The sequence below is a fragment of the Microtus oregoni genome, unplaced genomic scaffold (genome assembly GCF_018167655.1).
Source record: "Microtus oregoni isolate MIOR12 unplaced genomic scaffold, Mior012 000026F_ref0000081, whole genome shotgun sequence".
In the NCBI taxonomy this organism is placed as follows: domain Eukaryota; kingdom Metazoa; phylum Chordata; class Mammalia; order Rodentia; family Cricetidae; genus Microtus; species Microtus oregoni.
Window position 1 is genome coordinate 14,388,365 of NW_024543085.1, and position 23,597 is coordinate 14,411,961.

The following is a 23,597-nucleotide window of genomic DNA, read 5'->3' on the forward strand; positions in this document are numbered from 1 at the left end:
CATAGTACCTGATGGGGGCAATATTTTAGTTAGGAGAATAGGAGAGGGAGGGGGAGAGGGAGAAGGAGAGGGAGAGGAAAAAGGAGAGGAAGGGAGTGAGGGAGGGAGAGAGAGAGAGAAAAGGGGATACAACAAAGTAAGACTGTTGAACATTAGGTTTCCTCAAAGTAAAAAAGTAAGTGTGCTTGATTTCTGGAACCAAATCTATTGGATTCTTGAGTGGTAGAATCATTAGCCATAGTTGTGCACCCTTTCTCCCATTGCTCCACCTACCTTTCCCAAAAATTTGATATGCCTTAGTATCCACAAAACAGTTGGTATGAGGGTTAAATGAAGTTATGGTCTCAACATAGAGCCTTTGTCAATAGAAGAGGAAAGTAAAATTTACCTGTAAGTATTTTTTCCGGGATAGTGGTTCAACCTGTACATACGGACAAAAATATGCTACACATAAAACATAGGTGAGAGACTAGGTGTTAGCTAAACTCCCTAGTAGGCAAACATAGGGAGAGGGGCCAAGGCTAGGTAATACAAGTGGCAAAGTTCCATGATATCCAGCTTCTTCCTCACCCTTCTGACTTGACACAAAAGCTTTTGTTTTCTATCAGCAGATCTTCTGCTTTTGCATGGTCAAGAAGGAGTTCAAAACTAGATGAAGACATGTCCCACCACAGTTCTGGGCTAATCAACTACCCCAGCTTTCTACAAACTGACCAACACTAAATTAGGGGAGGAAAAGTTTTTCAACGGATTTAAAGCCTCCAGCACCTCCCCCCACAGGATAGACAGGGTTTTCACCCCACTCCCACTTGGCAGAGGGTCTTTGTTCTGTGTCTGCTGCCTTTGTATGTTTTCTCACCTCCAGTAAATGCCTTTCTTTAACTGCTGGTTCTGTTTGAGGTGCTTGAGATTTCTCTGCAGCTATCTATCATACTTCAGGTTTTAGGTTTTTCCTTCCTTTTAATTCTTTACCTAGTAGAAAAGACAAACCTGATCAGGACCCCTAGATTGTATCATATATCAGTTGTACAAAAACAGAGGCCTGAGCCTGAAGCTGGAGTTTCCTGGAATGTTTTCTGTTTTTTTTTTTTTGTTTGTTTGTTTTTGATGGGTGTGCTTTTGTGGGCTATGATACTGGATTTAACTTCATGAGGTACTAAAAGATGTGTGTGTGTGTGTGTGTGTGTGTGTGTGTGTGTTAAACATGCTTAATCCTTTTTGCAGAGGTTTTCTGTTTAAGCAGTTAACTAATTAAATCCTGGTATCATTTACTAAGATGGGAGGAAGTTGCAGGATAAATGTGAGGATGTGGTGAATATCCTCAAGTTAATTAAAAAGCAGATGTCCAAGGGACACTTGTAAATAGGTGGTTGGATGTGTAAGCAAGGAGCTCAAGTGGGCCTATCTTATACATATACATACTAGGAAATTATCTTTATACAACTTTGTTTTAAAGACTTTGGGATTTATCAACAAGAGTCTTTGAACATATAGGTCAGATTATTCTAAAATTTTTGTGAAGAGTCAGATGAAGTAGAAAACCTGAGATCATTCTGAAGAAGGAAGAATGAAGTGTGAATTACTTTGCTTGAGTTCAAGGCATTTGTTCTTTATTTTTATTTATTTAAATTTTTTTAAAAAAAATATTGCTTTCTTGGACTTATCTACCACCTCTGGTTCTTAGAATCTTTCTGCTTCCTCTCCCACATAAATTCCTGAGCCTTGAAGGGAGAGGTTTAACAAAGGCATCCCGTTTAGGACTGAAGGCATTTATTCTTAAGTCAGTGCCATTGTAGTATAGCTTAATGGAATAGAAACATGAACCTCGAGGTAGCACCATGAAAGCACAGTATGACCAACCGAGGTTAGATGAAGCTGCAAGATCAGGTCACTGGAAAAAAAAGATAATATTTTTATGAGATACCATAATTTATTCTAAAATTTGCCATATTTAGACCAAAACAAAGGTCTGATACTGCAGTTTTGTAAAGAGAAGAGTATATGATGGGTGTGCTCTTGTGGGTTCTGATGCTAGATTTTACTGTAAAACCAACTGAATACCAGTTTCTCTGCTTTTCATTGCGTGGTGATTATACATTCTACTACATTTTATTAGGACCTTTTCATACAAGGATATAATGTACTTCGACCATATTCTCTCTCCATAGCTTTCTTCATTCTGCTAGACAATTTTGTTTCTCCTTTCATGATATTATAGATACATGATTTTATGTCTATATAAAATCAAGAATTTCTAAGTAAGGCAAAGCATACTATGTTTAACTTTCTGAGACTGTCTTAATTTCTTAATAAAATCTCCAGTTTCTCCATTTTCCTCTTAATCAATGTAATTTTGCTCTTTATATTTCATTATTAGATTATGTAGAGAAATTTTTATAAATACATAATATATACATCCATACATAATTTATAAAACTTATACTATACTACAAAGGCATGAATGCTAGGGTAAATAAGTCTTGAAATCAAGCATAGTAATACTTATTTTATAAGTTTAATATTATATATTTATATGAATATATAATATATATGAATTCGCCTCTAATTTGGTCACAGATAGTCCTTCCTGTTGACTTAGTTTGAGAAACGGCTGAGTTCCAGGAAGAATTTCTAGCTTGTTAGAAGACATCTCTGTATGGAGGAGGAGTGAATGGGGACATAGATGGGTGGGGATGGGAAGGAACAGGAGGAGAGGAAAAAGGGGAAACTGGATTGTATGTAAAATAAATGAAAAAAATTAATAAAACAAGACTTCTTTGTTCTCTTCTCCATTGCCTGACACATTCAATTGGTCACCAAATCTTGATGTTTTCACCTTAAACTTTAACTTCTATATTTGACCCTTCTACTCATTTTTCAGCATTTTAGGGCCTTATTACTATGTTTTATGCCACTTTCTCCAGAATGTCTCTATATCTGCTTTGGTCCTTCAGTTTATTTAGTAATTGCTACTTTTAGAATATTCTTTCCAAAGCCATGTTCAGAAAATGTCCATCCTTATTGACTGCACAAGACCTCTGCAGACTTTACACTTCTAGTTTTTATGCTGTTAGTAGCTCTCTTTTCTTAACTTAGAATATCTCATGCAGTTTAGCAACATCTATAAATATAACCTAGCGTTTATAATCCACTTTATCTACCATTATAGAATAACCTTTATCTTATTATTTGATATCTCAGAATCTCTTTGCATTTAATTTCTGTCATGTACTATATGTCTTAGTCTTTAAAAAATAATTCTTTGAAGCAGTCATACAATGTATTTTGTTCATAATCATTCCCCCAATCATCCCAGATTCATTCCTATTTCCCCGCCCAGTCAAATTTGCATCATTTTTTTCAACCATCAATTCCAATTTGTGCTGCTGAAATATTGTTGGATATGTGGCCTCCTTGGAGAATAGCTGACTTACCAGGAGCAGCACTGTTAAAGAAACTGACTCTTCCTGTTCTAGCAGCTATCAATTGGCAACAGCTCCTCAGCTAGTGGTTGAATTTTGTGACTATCTTCCATCTTCAAGATGGGCTTTGTTCTAGCTTAAACTTACATGGGGCTTGTGCATGCTGTCACAATCACTGAGTTCGTATGTTCAGCTACATTCCTGTGGTCCAGAGGGCACTGTTTCCTTATATCCATCTACTATTTCTGGCTCTTACAGTCTTTCTATCTTTTCTTATGTTGTTATTCATGAGCTTTGGGAAAAGAAGAGGTGATATTCCATCTAGGGCTGAGCAAGTCTATAGTCTCTAAATTGCATCTTGGTCAGTTGTGAGTCTTGTGTTAATTACCAACTATTGAAAATAGAAACATCTCTGATTAGGGTTGAGAGTTGTATTAATTTCTCTCTCTCTCTCTCTCTCTCTCTCTTTCCCCCTATATATATTTTAATATATATACACATATATATATATGATAAGTCATTTAGAGTTGGTTTAATACTATGTACATTTAGCATAATAATAGTAGTTACTTCTCCCCTATGGCCTATGACCTATCTAGTTATAGGTTCTTGGTCTAATAATGGTGGAATAGTACTTAAATCCCAGTAGAAAGTGGTTGATTATACCTATGATGTTCATGCCATTGTTGCAGCAGTGGTCATGTCTTGACAGGCCAATTGTAATGATAACTGCAGGTGTAACACTGGTGTGAGATTGACAGTGACTTTTCTTCTCTGGTAGCATGTATAGTGCCCTCTAGGAACATGAAATCCAGCCAGTAGGAATGAAGCTACCAGGTCAATACCAGTACCAGCTTTTTATCTTCATGTTTTGTGGCTGAGTAAATCATATTTTCAGCAATATTATTACTGTTCCAGAGGATAACCAGTCGGATTTGCAATAATCTGTAATGTTTGGGATTCTATGGGACCTCATTGGTCAACAACCCCAAAGGAGTTAACCCGTTCCTGGCTATGAGCTTTTTATTTATTAGCTTGTGGTGTATAGTATGGTTTTCATCCCATTATAAGATAACTCCATTTTAACTCTCACACACCCTCATTACAGTATTAGGTAAAATTCTGCATGACCTTCTCTGGTGTTATTTACCCCTCCCTGTATTCCGTTCTCTGCCCTGCCATCCCACCCCTTACTTCACTTTAATCTGTTCTAGTCTATGAAACCCCCTCAAACACTTATACTACTGCATTCCATTCTGTTTCCTCTCCATTGAATTCTCCATTCCCAGCCCTTGTGGCTCCTTACTATGTCCCTGATGTCTATAGATATTCCAAATGGAACAAATATATCTAAAGATTCACAGGAACACCCCAAAATGAGAGAAAACATTAAATACTTGCTTTCTGGGTCTGTTTACCCGACTGTGAATACTTGTTTGCATTTATGTATGAACTTCATAATTTCATTTTTCTTAATAGCTGTGTAGTAGTATTTCAATATGTAAATATACCGCATTTTCTTTTTATTTATTTATTTATTAAAATTTTCCACCTCCTCCCATCCTCCCATTTCCCTCCCACTTTCCCCCTTCCTCTCCCCCTCACTCTCCAGTCCTAAGAGATGTCAGGGTACCCTACCCTGTGGGAAGTCCAAGGTCCTCCCCCCTCCATCCAGGGCTAGGAAGGTGAGCATCCAAACAGGCTAGGCTCCCACAAAGCCAGTACATGCAGTAGGATCAAAACCCAGTGCCATTGTCCTTGGCTTCTCATCAGCCCTCATTGTCCGCCATGTTCAGAGAGTCCGGTTTTATCCCATGCTTATTCAGTCCCAGTCCAGCTGGCCTTGGTGAGCTCCCAATAGATCAGCCCCACTATCACAGTGGGTGGGTGCACCCCTCTTGGTCCTGACTTCCTTGCTCATGTTCTCCCTCCTTCTGCTTTTCATTTGGACCTTGGGAGCTCAGTCCGGTGCTTCAATGTGGGTCTCTGTCTCCATCCATAGCCAGATGACTTATCCTATAGCCATACTGATGAATATCTTGCATATCACCATAGAACAGTCCATATTTTTAAGTCACTACTATCTATAGCATTTCTTCTGTAGCATTCTCATATGCCATGATGCTTCTCTAAACACTTTGTTTCCTGATTCACAGAGCTCACATTGTACTTTTGCTCCTCCTGCCCCCAGGTGATATTAGTTCTTCTTTCTAAAGGAGGAAACTCAGGTATAGAAAGGTTTTATATAAACAACCCAGGACCATTTAAGTGGGATAACCTGAATTCACTCATGACTTTCTAACTTCAGAATAGGGGTAAGACTTAATTCCCAAGAACTCCCCTTCTTTGTGAGATACTTGTTTCTTCTATGTATTTTTCTTACACATTAGAGGGATACATTCCTTTTCAAAGATTTCATCTTCTCAATGGAAACTTAGAGAACCAGCTATGATTTATCTACAGGTAAATCACAAGTTTTATTCCTGGCCAGATAAGAAATTGGTAAATAGACTTTTGTCTGAAAATATTTGGGAATTCCCCCAGAGCACTTCCTGGAATGGATCAGAAAACTACTTATCCACTGCAATGAAGAGCACAGTGTTCTGCTTGGTTCAGTGATGACAGGAGACCTGTAAAAGTAAGAGGACATGAGCTGCTCACACACACTGCTCCCAGTTCACATTCTTCCTAGTTCATGAGCCTTTATTTTGTTTATTTATTTATTTATTTATTTATTTAATGTATTTATTTATTTATTTTTATTTTTTTTTAATAATTTTTTTTATTAAGAAAAGAAGAAAAAAAAAACATAAACAAAAAACAAGTTTCCACCTCCTCCCAGCCTCCCATTTCCCTCCCCCTCCTCCCACCCTTCTCCCCCTCCTCCCACCCTTCTACCCCTCCCCCCACTCCTCTCCCCCTCCCTCTCCAGTCCACAGAGCAGTCCAGGTTCCCTGCCCTGTGGTAAGTCCTAGGTCCTCCCCCCTCCGTCCATATCTAGGAAGGTAAACATCCAAACTGGCTAGGCTTCCACAAAGCCAGCACATTAAGTAGGATCAAAACCCCGTGCCATTGTCCTTGGCGTCTCATCAGCCCTCATTGTTCGCCATGTTCAGAGAGTCCGGTTTTATCCCATGCTTTTTTGGTCACAGTCCAGCTGGCCTTGGTGAGCTCCCAGTAGATCAGCTCCACTGTCTCAGTGGGTGGGTGCACGCCTCGTGGTCCCGACTTCTTTGCTCATGTTCTCCCTCCTTCTGCTCCTCATTGGGACCTTGGGAGCTCAGTCCAGTGCTCCAGTGTGGGTCTCTGTCTCTGTCTCCATCCATCACCAGATGAAGGTTCTATGATGATATGCAAGATATTCGTCAGTATTGCTCTCGGATAGGGTCATTTCAGGTTCCTAATCCTCAGCTACCCAAGGAACTAACTGGGAACCTCATGTTGGGCACTTGGGAGCCCCTCTAGGGTCAAATCTCTTGCTCACCCTAAAGTGGTTCCCTTAACTAAGAATTGTGGTTCCGTGCTCCCCTATCCACCTTTCCTTTATCCCAATTCTCCTGATTCCCCAAATCCCCCCTCCTTCCCTTCTACCTTTTCTCTCCCCATCTCCCCTTACCCCCATCCCACCCCACCCCCAAGATCCTAATTTTCTCCCCGGCAATTGGGTCTACTTCCCTTAGCCAAGAGGATAACTATATGTTTTTCCTTGGGTTCACCTTCTTACTTAGCTTCTTTAGGTTCACCTATTGTAGACTCCGTGGCCCTAATTTATGGCTAGAAACCAATTATGAGCGAGTACATCCCATGTTCATCTTTTTGGGTCTGGGACACCTCACTCAGGATAGTGTTTTCTATTTCCATCCATTTGCCTGCAAAATTCGAGAAGTCATTGTTTTTTACCGCAGCGTAGTACTCTAGCGTGTATATATTCCATACTTTCTTCATCCATTCTTCCATTGAAGGGCATCTAGGTTGTTTCCAGGTTCTGGCTATTACAAATAATACTGTTATGAACATAGTTGAACAAATGCTTTTGTCATATGATAGAGCATCTCTTGGGTATATTCCCAGGAGTGGTATTGCTGGGTCCAGGGGTAAGTTGATCCCGAATTTCCTGAGAAACCGAAACACTGACTTCCACAGTGGTTGCACAAGATGGCATTCCCACCAGCAATGGATGAGGGTACCCGTTCCTCCACAGCCTCTCCAGCAAAGGTTATCCTTGGTGTTTTTGACTTTAGCCATTCTGACAGGTGTAAGATGATATCTCAAAGTTGTTTTGATTTGCATTTCCCTGATTGCTAAGGAAGTTGAGCACGACTTTAAGTGTCTTTTGGCCATTTGAACTTCCTCTGCTGAGAATTCTCTGTTCAGTTCAGTGCCCCATTTTTTAATTGGGTTAATTAGCATTTTAAAGTCTAGTTTCTTGAGTTCTTTATATATTTTGGAGATCAGACCTTTGTCTGTTGTGGGGTTGGTGAAGATCTTCTCCCAATCAGTAGGTTGCCTTTGTGTCTTATTGACTATGTCCTTTGCTTTACAGAAGCTTCTCAGTTTAAGTAGGTCCCATTTATTCAATGTTGCCCTTAATGTCTGTGCTTCTGGGGTTATACATAGGAAGCGATCTCCTGTGCCCAGCTCCTGTAGGGTACTTCCCACTTTCTCTTCTATCAGGTTCAGTGTGTTCGGGCTGATATTGAGGTCTTTAATCCATTTGGACTTGAGTTTTGTGCACGGTGATAGATAAGGGTCTATTTTCATTCTTCTACAAGATGACATCCAGTTGTGCCAGCACCATTTGTTGAAGATGCTTTCTTTCTTCCATTTTATACTTTTAGCTCCTTTATCGAAAATCAGGTGTTCATAGGTTTGTGGGATAAAATCCGGGTCTTCTATACGATTCCATTGGTCGACTTCTCTGTTTTTATGCCAGTACCACACTGTTTTCATTACTGTAGCTCTGTAATAGAGTTTGAAGTCAGGGATGGTAATGCCTCCAGAAGATCCTTTATTGTATAGGATTGTTTTGGCTATCCTGGGTTTTTTGTTTTTCCATATAAAGTTGATTATTGTCCTCTCCAGATCTGTGAAGAATTTTGATGGGATCTTGATGGGGATTGCATTGAATCTATAAATAGCCTTTGGTAGAATTGCCATTTTTACTATGTTGATCCTCCCAATCCAAGAGCAAGGGAGGTCCATCCATTTTTTGGTATCCTCTTCAATTTCTTTCTTCAATGCCTTAAAGTTCTTGTCAAATAGATCTTTCACTTCCTTGGTTAGATGTACCCCAAGATATTTTATGCTGTTTTTGGCTATTGTGAATGGTGAAGCTTCTCTGATTTCCCTCTCTGCTTCCATATCCTTTGTGTATAAGAGGGCGACTGATTTTTTGGAGTTGATCTTGTATCCTGCCACATTACTAAAGCTGTTTATCAGCTGTAGGAGTTCTTTGGTGGAGTTTTTGGGGTTGCTTATGTACACTATCATATCATCTGCAAATAACGAAAGTTTAACTTCTTCCTTTCCAATTCGAATCCCCTTGATTCCATTATGTTGTCTTATTGCTATTGCTAGAACTTCAAGCACTATATTGAAGAGGTATGGCGAGAGTGGACAGCCTTGCCGTGTTCCTGAGTTAAGTGGGATGGCTTTGAGTTTCTCTCCGTTTAATTTGATGTTAGCTGTCGGCTTGCTGTATATAGCTTTTATTATATTTAGGTATGACCCTTGTATCCCTAATCTCTCCAAGACTTTTAACATAAATGGATGTTGAATTTTGTCAAATGCTTTTTCAGCATCTAATGAAATGATCATATGGTTTTTTTCTTTCAGTTTATTTATATGCTGGATTACATTGATAGATTTTCGTATGTTGAACCAGCCCTGCATCTGAGGAATGAAGCCTACTTGATCATAATGGATAATTTTTCGGATGTGTTCTTGGATTCGATTTGCCAGTATTTTGTTGAGGATTTTTGCGTCGATATTCATGAGTGAGATTGGCCTGTAGTTCTCTTTCCTGGTTGAGTCTTTGAGTGGTTTTGGTATCAGAGTAATTGTGGCTTCATAAAAGGAATTTGGTAATGACCCTTCTGTTTCTATCTTGTGGAATACATTAAGGAGTATAGGTATTAGATCTTCTTGGAAGATCTGGTAGAATTCCGCATTGAAACCATCTGGTCCTGGGCTTTTTTTGGTAGGGAGGTTTTTGATAACCTCTTCTAATTCTTCGCGACTAACAGGTCTATTTAGATTGTTCACCAGGTCCTGATTTAACTTTGGTATATGATATTTATCTAAAAAAGTATCCATTTCCTTTACATTTTCCAATTTTGTGGCATATAGGCTTTTGTAGTAAGATCTAATGATTCTCTGAATTTCCTCTGTGTCTGTGGTTATGTCCCCCTTTTCATTTCTTTTCTCATTAATTTGCAAATTCTCTCTCTGCCGTTTGATTAGCTTGGATAGTGGTTTGTCAATCTTGTTGATTTTCTCCAGGAACCAGCTTTTTGTTTCATTGATTTTTTGTATTGTTTTCTGTGTTTCTATTTTGTTGATTTCAGCCCTCATTTTGATTATTTCCAGTCTTCTACTCCTCCTAGGTGAGTCTGCTTCTTTTTTTTCTAGAGCTTTCAGGTGGGCTGTTAAGTCTCCAATGTGAGCTTTCTCTGTTTTCTTTAAGTGGGCACTTAGTGCTATGAACTTTCCTCTTAGGACTGCTTTCATAGTGTCCCATAAGTTTGAGTATGTTGTTTCTTTATTTTCATTGAATTCCAGGAAGACTTTAATTTCTTTCTTTATTTCTTCCTTAATCCAGGTATGGTTCAATAGTTGACTGTTCAGTTTCCATGACTTTGTATGCTTTCCGGGGGTAGCATTATTGTTGAATTCTAACTTTAATCCATGGTGATCTGATAAGACACAGGTGGTTACTAATATTTTTTTGTAACTGTGGATGTTTGCTTTGTTACCGACTATGTGGTCGATTTTCGAGAAGGTTCCATGAGCTGCAGAGAAGAAGGTATATTCTTTCCTATTTGGATGGAATGTTCTATAGATGTCTGTTAAGTCCATTTGATTCATTACCTCCACTAATTCTCTTATTTCTCTGGTAGGTTCCTGTCTGATTGACCTGTCCATTGGTGAGAGAGGAGTGTTGAAGTCTCCTACTATTAGTGTGTGCGGTTTGATGGCTGCCTTGAATTTTAGCAATGTTTCTTTTATGTACGTGGGTGCTTTTATATTAGGGGCATAGATGTTCAGGATTGAGACTTCATCCTGATGAACTGTTCCTGTTATGAGTATAAAATGCCCCTCTCCATCTCTTCTGATTGATTTAAGTTTAAAGTCAACTTTGTTAGAGATTAGTATGGCCACACCTGCCTGTTTCTTAGGTCCATTTGCTTGATAGGCCTTTTCCCAGCCCTTTACTCTGAGTAGGTGCCTGTCTTTGTGGTTGAGGTGTGTTTCTTGTAAACAGCAGAATGTTGGATCCTGTTTTCTTATCCAATCTCTTAGCCTGTGCCTTTTTATAGGTGAGTTGAGTCCATTGACATTAAGTGATATTAATGACCAGTGGTTGTTAACTCCGGTCATTTTTTTTTAGTCGTAGAGTTTGTGTGTTTCCCTTCTTTGTTTTGTGTTGTTGAAGGGTCTCTAGATGTCTGAGTTATTGTGGTCATTGTTGGACTCCTTGGTTAGTGATTTTCCTTCAATTACTTTCTGTAAGGCTGGATTTGTGGCTGCGTATTGTTTAAATTTGTTTTTATCCTGGAAAATTTTATTTTCTCCATTTATAGTGAATGAAAGCTTGGCTGGGTATAGTAATCTGGGCTTGCACCCATGGTCTCTCAGTTTCTGCAGTACATCTATCCAGGACCTTCTGGCCTTCATGGTTTCCATGGAGAAGTCAGGTGTAAGTCTGATAGGTTTACCTTTATAAGTAATTTGGCCTTTTTCCTTTGCAGCTCTTAATATTCTTTCCTTATTCTGTATGCTTTGTGTTTTGATAATTATATGGCGAGGGGATGTTTTTTTTTGATCCAGCCTATTTGGTGTTCTGTATGCTTCTTGCACCTTCATAGGAAAATCTTTCCTTAGGTTGGGAAAGTTTTCTTCTATAATTTTATTAAATAGATTTTCTGGACCATTGAGCTGCCCTTCTTCTCCTTCTTCTACTCCTATTATTCTTAGGTTTGGTCTTTTTATTGTGTCCCATATTTCCTGAATGTTTTGTGATGAGAGTTTGTTGGACTTGCTGTTTTCTTTGATCAGTGTGTTTATTTTCTCTATGGTATCTTCAGAATCCGAGAGTCTTTCTTCTATCTCTTGTATTCTGCTGGTTATGCTTGTTTCTGTAGTCTCTATTCGTTTACCTAGATTTTCCATGTCCAGACGGCCCTCTGTTTGTGTTTTCTTCTTTGCCTCTATTTCAGTTTTCAGGTCTTGAACTGTTTCCATTATCTGTTTGATTGTTTTTCCTTGGTTTTCTAGGGTATCATTCACTGATTTATTCAATTCTTCAAACTTTCTGTTATATTTCTCATCCATTTCTATAAGGGCGTTTTTTACATGCTGTTTAAGGGTGTCAATCACTTTCATGAAGTCAATCTTTTCTCCTTCCTCTTGATTAAGGGGTTCTTGTCCTCCCGTTGTGAGGTCGCTTGTTTCTGGTAGCTTCATGTTGCTTTTCAGCTTGTTGGGCGAATTCTTGCCTTGACGTCGGCCCATCTCTTCTTCCAAATGCTCCCTATGGATCTTCTTTTACCGGATTAGGTCTCCTTGCCTACCAAACACTGTCTCTCCCCAATGTTGGCTCTCCCAATGCTGGGTCTCCTGGCGCCGAAAGATCAGGCCTCCGTGCTGGTTGGGCAGCTCGCAGACAAAGCGCCTACCCCGCTTGGTGCAGGCAGGCCACAGAAACAAAGGAACTGCTGCCCCCCGGGAGCCCCGGGTACTCGGACTCAGCGCCCAGATAGGCTGGGCTGGGCGATGCCACGCGCCAAAAGAGGGCAGTGGGGGCGAAGTGGGGAGGGCTCTGGACGGAAGCTGGGTGGGCCAGGAAGAAAGAGGCAGCACCCGGGGAGTAGAGGCCCTGCAGAGAGCCCAAGCAGGACAGGGGGCCAAGAAACCCCCGAGCTCCCCGTCCCAGGCTGGCGCCGTGGGCCAGAAACTCACCCCAATGCTGGGTCTCCTGGCGCCGAAAGATCAGGCCTCCGTGCTGGTTGGGCAGCTCGCAGACAAAGCGCCTACCCCGCTTGGTGCAGGCAGGCCACAGAAACAAAGGAACTGCTGCCCGCCCGGGAGCCCCGGGTACTCGGACCCAGCGCCCAGATAGGCTGCGCTGCTGTATTTATTTATTAAAGATTTCTGTCTCTTCCCCACCACCGCCTCCCATTTCTCTCCCCCTCCCCCAATTAAGTCCCCCTCCCTCGTCGGCCCAAAGAGCAATGAGCTTTCAGGCTTTGACTCAGCCATTCTCTGAATTTCCTCAGTGTCTATTCTTATGTTCCCATTTTCATTTCTGATTTTGATAATTTGAATGTTCTCTCTCTGCCTTTTGATTAATTTTGATAAGGTTTTTTTCTATCTTATTGATTTTCTCAAAGAATTGGCTCTTTGTTTATTGAATCTTTGTATTGTATTGTTTTCTTTGTTTCTATTTTGTTGATTACAGCCCTCAATTTCATTATTTCCCGTATTTTATTTTTCCTGGGTGAGTTTGCTTCTTTTTGTTCTAGAGCTTTCAGGTGTGCTGCTAAGTCACTAATGTGAGCTTTCTCCATTTTTTTTTTTAATGTGGGCACTTAATTCTATGAACTTTCCTCTTAGCCCTGCTTTCATGGTGCCCCATAGGTTTGGGTATGGTGTGCCTTCATTTTCGTACAATTCTAGGAAGTCTTTAATTTCTTTCTTTATTTCTTCCTTGACCCAGGGATTGTTCAGTAGTTCACTGTTCAATTCACATGACCTTGTAAGCTTTCTGAGAGTAGTGTTTGTTAAATTCTAACTTTATTCTGTGGTAATTCGATAAGACACAGGTGCTTACTCCATTTTTTTTTTTTTTGGTCTGTGGAGGTTTGCTTTGTTACTGAGTATGTACTCAATTTTAGAGAAGGTCCCATGAGGTGCTGAGGAGAAGGCATATTCTTTTGTGTTTGGGTAGAATATTCTATAGATGTCTGTTAAGTCCATTTGATTCATGATATCTCTTAGTTCTCTTATTTCTCTGTCTGGTTGAGCTGTCTATTGGTGAGAGTGGAGTATTGAAGTCTCCTACCATTAGTGTGTAGGGTTTGATGTGCGATTTAAGTTTTAGTAATGCTTCTTTTACATATGTGGTTGCTCTTGTATTAGGGGCATAGATGTTCAGAACTGAGACTACATCTTGATGGGTTGTTCCTGTTATGAGTATAAAGTATCCTTCTCCATCTCTACTGATTGATTTTAGTTTGAAATCTATTTTGTTAGATATTAGGATAGCAACACCCACTTGTTTCTTAGGTCCATTTGATTGGAAAACCTTTTCCCAATTCTTTACACTGAGGTAGTATCTGTCTTAGAGATTGAGGTGTGTTTCTTGTATGCAGCAGAAGGCTGGATCCTGTTTTCATAACCATTCCCTTAGCCTGTGTCTTTTTATAGGTGAATTGAGTCCATTGATATTAAGAGATATTAATGACCAGTGGTGATGTGGGATTTCCCTCTGTATGCTGTGAATACGATTGGTTAATTAATAAAGAAACTTTCTTGGGCCTGCACAGGGAATAGAGGTAGGCAGGGAAAACTAAACTGAATGCTGGGAAAGAAAAGGATGGAGACAGAGAGAAGCCATGCAGCCCCCCAGAGACAGACGCCAGAATTCTAGCCACAGCCATGTGGCGATACACAGATTAATAGAAATGGGTTAAATTGATATGTAAAAGTTAGCCAGTAAGAAGTTAGAGCAAATGGCCCAAGCAGTGTTTTAAATAATATAGTTTCTGTGTGGTTATTTTGGTTCTGGGAGGCCGGGATGAATAAGCAGCCTCCTCCAACACAGTGGTTGTTAATTCCTGTTATTTTTCAGTAGTAGTCTTTATGTGTTTCCCTTCTTTTGGCTTTGCTGGTAAGGTGTTATCTGTTGCCTGTGTTTTTGTGGATGCAATTAGTTTTCCTTCTAGTACTTTCTGTAGGGCTGGGTTTGTGGACACTATTGTTTAAATCTGTTTTCTCCATCGATAGTGATTGATAGCTTTTCTGGACATAGTAGTCTGGGCTTGCATCTGTGGTCTCTTAGTGTCTGCAGTACATCTGTTCAGGACCTTCTTGCTTTCATGGTTTTCATTGAGAAGTCAGATGCAATTCTGATACGTTTATTTTTATATGTTACTTGACCTTTTCGACCTTTTTTCTTGCAGCTCTTAATATTCTTTCTTTACCTGTATGTTTTGCATTTTGATTATTATATGACTAGGAGACTTTTTTTTTTTGATCCAGTCTATTTGGTGTTCTCTAAGCTTCTTGTACCTTCATAGGAATATCCTTCTTTAGGTTGGGAAAGTTTTCTTCTATGATTTTGTTGAATATATTTTGTGTGCCTTTGAGCTGGAGTTCTTTTCCTTCTACTACCCCTATTATTCTTAGATTTGGTCTTTTCATAGTGTCCCAAATTTCCTGGATGTTTTGTGTTAAGAATTTGTTGAATTTAATGTTTTCTTTGACCAATGAGTTTATTTCCTCTATAGTATCTTCAACACCTGAAATTCTTTCTTTTATCTCATGTATTCTATTGGTTTTACTTGTCTTTGTAGTTCCTATTTGTTTACCCAGATTTTCCTTATCCAGAATTCCCTCAGTTTGTGTTTTATTACCTCTATTTCAGTCTTCAAGTCGTGAACTGTTTGCTTCACCTGTTTGTTTTTTTCTTGGTTTTCTTTGAGGGATTTATTAATTTATTCAATTTTTTGTCTTTTCCTCCATTTCTTTAAGAGAGTTTTTCATTCCTTATTTAAAGCTCTCCATCATTTTCAGAAAGTTATATTTAAAGTCATTTTCTTCTGTTTCTTCTGGGTTAGGATGATCAAGTTTTCCTGCTGTATGACCACTGGGTTCTGGTGTTTCCATGCTGCCTTTTAGGTTGTTGGATGAATTGTTGCATTGGCGCCTACCCACCTCTTCCTTCAAAGGAGGCTGGCAGTGTCTTTGTGCCTTTGTCTAATCCTTCCAGTTTCTGTCTGAGTGTTTGGGAATTTATCTTGGTCTGCTCTGTACTGTCAATGTCTGTGTTTCAGGAAGCCTCTGAGTTCTCTCTAAGCCTGCTCTCTTGGTCTTCTCTCCTGGTATGCTCCCTTGGTCCTCTCTCTTGGTCCCCTCAGTGTTGTTGAACTCCTCAGTATTGTAGCAAACTCATAGTCCCCTTAGTACCGTAGCAAGCTGTTAAGTCCCCTCAGTATTGAAGTAAGCTGTGTTTCATAGTTCTACCGAGGTTGCGGGAGGATAGGTGAGTTGGGGTCTGGAGGGTCTGCAGGATGTGATTGGGTTTTGGGGGAGCCTACCTCCAGGAAGGTCTGCTGCTGGCTAGCTAGAAAAGCCTGGGGTTTTGCCCCACTGTGTAAGTCCTAGAGAGTAGAATTTTATTATTTTTATGCCTTAAACTTGTGTGTGTGTGTGTGTGTGTGTGTGTGTGTGTAACCTTTTTTTAACATGCTCATCAGATGGACACTTACGCAGTTGCATTTCTTGGTTATTATGAGTAGTACTGTAAAGAATCATGACGTTCTGACTTTTTTTCCCTTGGACTTATACTCAGGTGTGTGACTGCTGGATCTTGTGGAAATTCTTCAAGCTTTGAAAGCATTACTTATTACTCTCTATAACTGAAAGTAATGCATTCCTGCCAATAGTGTACAAGAGTTCTCTTTTTTCCATGTCTTTTAGAATAAACTTTAAGAAGAATTAGAACCAGTGTTACATTGTCTTTATTTTCCCCTATACAAAAATTTAAAACTTTTAAACTAAGCACTGAAATTTTTCTGTTAAATTTCTTAACAATATGCCAAGATACCACATTTTATGAAGGTATTTCCATTTTTTATTTACAATTTTGAAAAGAAATTCTATTTGTTATAGAAGGAAGATGGCCAACAATACCCACAGATCTGCTGCTAGTATTTCTGAGCAGATTGGTAATTTTTGGGGACAGCTAGCCTATGAGGTGAGTGATAAGGGAAAAAACAGTAGTGTGCTAGTTTCAATGGCATTGGCTCCATCATCTCATAGGGAGAGAGGGACTGTTAGGACATGTGGCTTTGTTGGTGTGGGTATGGCCTTGTTGGAGGAAGCATGCCACTGTGGGGATGGGCTTTGAGGTTGACTATGCTCAGGATACCACTCCGTGTCTCTGTTGACATGGTAACACACACCACATGTACCTGCAAGCCCTCATGCTCCCCACCATGAAGATAATTGACTGAACTTCTGAAACTGTAAGAGAGCCACCCAAATTGAATGCTTTCTTTGTAAGAGTTGCTGTGGTCATGGTGTCTCTTCACAGCAATAAAAACCCAACTAAGACAACTAATTTCAGTAACAAGAAAAGAAGAAACTTTAGTCAGCAAAACAGACAAATCTGTTTGGGGGTACTCAGTTCTGTCTGGGTGTCTTGTTTTCCCCAAGCTGAATAAGAGCTTAACTTAAGTCAAAAGAAAGACCTGGGGGAATTTATATACTATTCTCAGGATTTCAGATAGTCAGATAATTTACATAGAGAGAGTGGGAGAGAGAGAAAGGATGAGAACGAGAATGAGAATGAATGAGAACACAGGGAGGGGCAAAGTTTGAACCACAGACTCAAACAGCACAACCAACACAAGATGCATCAATGAATGTATTTGCTATCCAATTGTACTGTAATCTTGGGGTTCATAGACTATATAGATGCCAGGAAATTTTTTTTCTCTGCATTTAGCAGTGAAAAACCATTTAAAAAGCCAACAAAAGACCTCTGCTGAGTTAAAAGCCAAGTGATCTAGTTGCAAAGGTCTCTTCTTACACAGCTCACATTAGGAACTCAGAGAAGTGTCTTGTTTTCTGAGTCCTGGTATGCAGACTGCCTCTTTCTAGAGGGTAGAAACCTAGAGCCAGAACTGTGCAGTATTTCATTTGGCAGAAATATGGTCTGTACTGTAGACTGAAATGGGATTCACTAACTCCATGTTTGATGGACAGGAAGTGATGAGTACAAGGTATTAGTGTAAAGGTACTAGGTAATAGTGGAAAGCTTTCTAACAGCCTCTTTCAAGATCTAGAGTCTTAAAAACACCTGCAAGTACAATATTCCCCACCTGACTCATGAGCCACACCCTCTGGTTGCATGGCAAACAACAGAGATAAACATAGGAAGCTTAATACCACAAAAGTTCTACTCTCATCAAAAGATATAGATCCAAGTAGTCAGACAAAGAAAAGAGAGCATAAGGATAGGATGAGCAGCTGGGCACTGACAAATGATGGCATAGAGACACTGCACCAATGCCAGACGTGGTTACACAGATGCAATTTGTGCTTATGCACTTATTGTTTGTGCACACTCGAGCAGCCACATAGAGATAATCTGCTCTCACACATGCAAATGATGATGTAGAGATAGTCTGCACCTGTCATTTAGGAAAATGTCCACATAGAAAGTCTGGATCTGCTCTTATACTAGCGATTGCATATAGATACGTTATTATCTGTGTGCAAGTTTATAGACTGCTTTCTCCAGCTCAGTGTCTCCCCCCTTACTTCATTTAGGTGTGCAATCCCAATGGATACAGGTTGACTGGAGGTGAGGAATCCTAGTGATCAGCTTTCAAGTTGCTTTATGTTGTGTGATTGAATTTCCTTTATTTCTTCCTTCTCATTCTATCCTTGCTGCAGATGTGTTATCTCCTCCCTTATTCTTTCTTTATGTTTGATTGATTTTCTTTCTTTTTTTTTTTGAGACAAGAGTTTATCTGTGTAATTCCTAGCTGTCCTTGCCTGGCTCTCCTGGAACTTCTTTTGTACACCAGGCTGGCCTTGAACTCACTGAGATCTGCCTGTTCTGCCTCCCAAGTGCTGGGATTAAAGATATGCACCACCACCACCCGGCCCTCCTCCCTTATTCTTTTTTTGTGATTTATTTTATTTTTTTAATTAATTAATTTATTTATTAAAGACTTCTGCCTCCTCCCCGCCGCTGCCTCCCATTTCCCTCCTCCTCCCCCGATTAAGTCCCCCTCCCTTATCAGCCCAAAGAGCAATCAGGGTTTCCTGACCTGTGGGAAGTCCAAGGACCACCCACCTCCATCCAGGTCTAGTAAGGTGAGCATCCAAACTACCTAGGCTCCCACAAAGCCAGTATGTGCAGTAGGATCAAAAACCCATTGCCATTGTTCTTGAGTTCTCAGTAGTCCTCATTGTCTACTATGTTCAGCGAGTCCAGTTTTATCCCATGCTTTTTCAGACCCAGGCCAGCTGGCCTTGGTGAGTTCCCAATAGAACATCACCATTGTCTCAGTGTGTGGGTATACCCCTCGCGGTCCTGGGTTCCTTGCTCGTGCTCTCTCTCCTTCTGCTCCTGATTTGGACCTTGAGATTTCAGTCCGCTGCTCCAATGTGGGTCTCTGTCTCCTTTCATTACCTGATGAAGGTTAATATTCAGGAGGATGGATTGTCTGGAGGCATTACCATCCCTGACTTCAAACTCCATTACAGAGCTACAGTATTGAAAACAGCTTGGTATTGGCATAAAAACAGAGAAGTCGACCAATGGAATTGAATAGAAGACCCTGACTTTAACCCACAAACCTATGAACACCTGATTTTCGATAAAGGAGCTAAAAGTATACAATGGAAAAAAGAGAGCATCTTCAACAAATTGTGCTGGCAAAACTGGATGTCAATCTGTAGAAGAATGAAAATAGATCCACATCTATTACCATGCACAAAACTCAAGTCCTCCTCCCTTATTCTTAATTGTTCTCTCTTTCCATAACTTTTCTCTCTTCTATTTTATCTATTCCTCTGATACTAATTTATTACTAATTATAACTACTTATAGTAACTAGTATACTATTGGTCATGCTAAATTGTTCCTTTAGCTCCCTAAAGTTACTAGATTTGAAAGGATGTTTTAACTTTGTTATTACTCTATTCTACAATAAACCTGTCCATATGTGTGATTACTTTTATAGTTAGTATATGGCTCTCTTATGGGGCGAGAGAGATTGTACTTTGTGTCCTGAGCCTGTGGACTGAGGGTTTAGTTTGTCCAGTGAGGATGAGTGACACATCAACCCTACCACAACCTAGTCCCACTCTATCATTGCAAATACCTCAACTGAAAGAATATGTGATCAAATACATAACCAATGGCCTAATTCCAAATTCACAAGTCAACACAGAAACACCAAGAAACATGAAAAATAAAGGCAGCATAACACCTTCAAAAGTTACTAATTTTACAGTAATAAATTCTAATTAGAGAATTAGATTAAATTAAAAACGAAGGATCCAAAAGAATGAGTAAAAAAAACAATGTTCAGTTTAGCGCTAATGAGAAGTGTTCTGTGCTCAGTGTTTGTGAGCACTGTCTGAGTTTGTTCTATCCCTAGCACCCACACAGTGGCTCACGACCGTGTGTAACCCAACTGCAGAGGACCCAACAGCCTCTTCTGGCTTCTGTAGGCACTGGCATGCAGGAGGAGTACAAACACCTGTAGAAAAACATTTCCATAATAAACACAACTGAAGGAATGCATGACCACTAAGCTCTACACTAGACTACTTAAAGTAGTCTTAACATATTGAAAGGAAGGATAGATAGATAAACACATCTGTGAAGTCACAGGAAAAAATACACCATGCAAAACCAGAAATGAATTGGAGACTGGTAAAATATTAAATACTACAAAATCAAAATAATAATTATGGGTCTGAATTATCCAATTAAAAGACATACACCAGCTCATTAGATTATTTTAAAACATCCATGTATTTGTCTCCAGCATGAAATGAACCTAAGACTAATATAGATTTAGGGTGAAAGAACAGTAAAAGTCATTTCAAGCAAACAACTAAACAGCAAGGCTGTTTCTGATAGCTGAGAAATTAAACCAGTCTAAATTTAGAAGAGATTAAAAATAGGTCACTTCATACTGGTTTAAGGGACAATACAGAGAGAATATATTGGAAGAGTTTAGAGGGAGGAAAGGGAGGGGCGAAATGTAATCAAAATATATAATCTCAAATTGTTAACTATATAAAGTGCATATAATCTTAATAGAGATGAATTTAGCATTGGTACAATGAATTTTTCAAACAAACACTGTGGAATATAAAGACATGGGTTGACTAACAGGGTGGTGAGACAAAGCATGAATAAAAAAGTTGCTGTGGCCCACAGGATTATGCAATGAGATATCAGCTGATAATTTAGGCCAACCTGCCAGAAATATGCATATCTAATGGAGATAAACTCAGATGCAAGGTGTTGGGAATAGTGCCTTTTGAATAGTTGGCTTTTCTTGCTGTAGATCCCTTGTGAAGCCAGCACTCTTCTCCTCTATTATAGTTTGGGACCCATCCCATAGCTTTAGCAGTGTATTAATTGATTACTGGGCACAATTTTTCCTATGTATTGGTATAGCAGGTGACTTTCTCCTACACTGTAATTCTGGTGAGAAAGTAAGTCATACAGTCAAAACCTTTGTTCTCACAGTCAAATCTCTGCTCCATTTCCTGAAATAAACTTAGAAGCCAGCTCCCACAATATCTTTTCTTGCAGGACATTTGGTCAGAAGAAGAGTCTTTGCAAATAGATCACAAATGGGACTATTACAGATAGGCCCAAGGACAGAATTATGGCATGTCTGGGTTTGTTGAATCATAGCCCTCAGAGATAAAGAGAACTTGGTGCCCTGGACTCACCTTCAGCCCATATGGGGAAGGGCATCTCTCATTTGTAGAGATTATGGGGAGTGGTGAATATAGTCAAAGAACATGATGAATTTGAATGAAATTGTATTTATTAAACAAAAGAAAATATACAAATTTTTCTGGCTTTAATATACTATTTTATATGATTAAATATTGCATTCTTCTCCAGAAATATGTGCAACTGGAGTGATAAGTAAAATGGAACAAAACAATAACATGAATAGAAATGAAAAAGAAGATGGCTAGAGGCATATTAGTTTTATAGGTCTATTTTAAAAAGGAGCTGCCTAACTAATTGTAAAGTCTACACAAGTAATAAGCTAAATATTTCGTTGTTATTGTTTAAAGGAATTATAAAACTTTCTAATGCTTTTTATAAATAGAATTGAAGTAATCATTCCTTTAGTAGATTTCTCTTGTACTTATATTATAGTGTCAAAATGGCTCTCATCTTCAGTGCTGTAAATGCATAGAAGATGAATGTTTGCTCTAACAAAAGGATTTAGACAGTTATTTCCACCAAAGAAATTTTTCATAACACAATTTTATCATCCTGAAGAAAAGGAACTTTGGTGTATCAAAAACCTTATGTCTGTTTATATGCACATAATAATTTGACCTGAAGACATTTGACTTAAAAGCATGTTTGGAATTGCCACAGTAAAATAGACCAGTAGTATGGATTTTGTTTTTATCTCCAGGAAAAATTTTGGAAATGTGTCTGTCACAATTTGTTATTTAGGGAAGAATAAATCTTCAAAGGGTACCTATTTGAGTACTATTTATTGTGTTTTAGAAGAAAAGCATCTGTGTCCTTGCTGTGGCCTGGCTTCATAGTTAATGTTTTCCTTATGTTCTTAAAAAAAAAAAACAACAAATAGACCAGACATATGTGAGCCATTCGTCTGTAGTAATAATAGGCTTTTTGAGTTTTCAAAGGTTCATGCTATTATGAGCAAGGTAAACTGAAAGTAGTAAAATGAAGAGAAACAATATTTAAGGTAGAAATGGAGTTACCTTTAAACACGTTGCAAAATGTGGGGGCTTTTATATTTAAGAATCATCCTGAGAATTATGCATCAGCCTCTCCTTGCCAGTAAGAAGCCTAAGTTTATTGATTTCAGTGATCTTACCTGGGATTGTTCTGTTTGAGCATAGATTTGAAGTGAAGTCTTTTATTCCATAGCGGTGCAATCAGTATCTGTCCACACTATATTTTGAAACATACCAAGGAAGAATATTATACCCATTTAAATATTGTATGCCAGAATGTAGTCCTCCCATCAAATGATCCATTTGCTGGAAAGCAAAGGTCAGTTTTTATTATTTTGGTTGAAGATGTCTGTAAGAAACTTGAAAACCCTATTAAACTTATTTATCATATTTACAGAGACCTCAAGAATGAGACTACAGGACAACTCCATGTCATTGTGATACATATAATAGAGGAAGGTCGTTCTCAGGCCAGGCGAGTATGGTGGTATGGAAAGTGGGAAGGTTGAAGGATGGAGAAAAATTATCATGATTGTAACAAACCCTAAAATATCAAAGAATTGAGTACAAATTAGCAGATAGATGAAGAAAATTGTAGTAAGACATGGCATGATTAAAAGTAATCATTGGTAACAGCTAGTAATAATGTTTTGGTTTGGTTATGAAGTGTTTTCTCCAAAAAATCAAGTGTTAAAGACTTAGTTCCCACCAGTTGGTTGTACTATGTGGATGTGATTAGATGATGAAGGACCTAACTGCATTAAGGGGTAAATCATTCACTATGTGCTCATAGCTGAATGGGCTATTAGGGCATAGGGCAAAACTGGGAGCACAATGTTGGGTTACTGGATTGCACTTTTGAAAGCTCATTCTCTCTTTTCCTTCCCTCTCCCTATGCACTTCTCTCTTCCTCCTATTTATGGGAAGTGAACACCTTTATTTTCACTACGTGCTACCCTGCCATCATGTTCATTTTTCTCCTCAGGCTCAAAACAATGGACTGAAACATAAGCCAAAAAATCTTTCCTAATTTAAGTTTATAGGTATTGTGTCATAGCAACAAAAATGAACAGCACACTCAACAGGTGATCAGGCAGCCGCTTCTAATGTAGTGGGCATGAGGAGCAGGAGCTTGACTGTGCAGAGTCAGGGGCACCAGACAAATGATTCCCCTGACTTCTAATTCCCTTGTGTTATTAATCCCTTCCTTCTTTTGATGCCTTTGTGACCTCATTT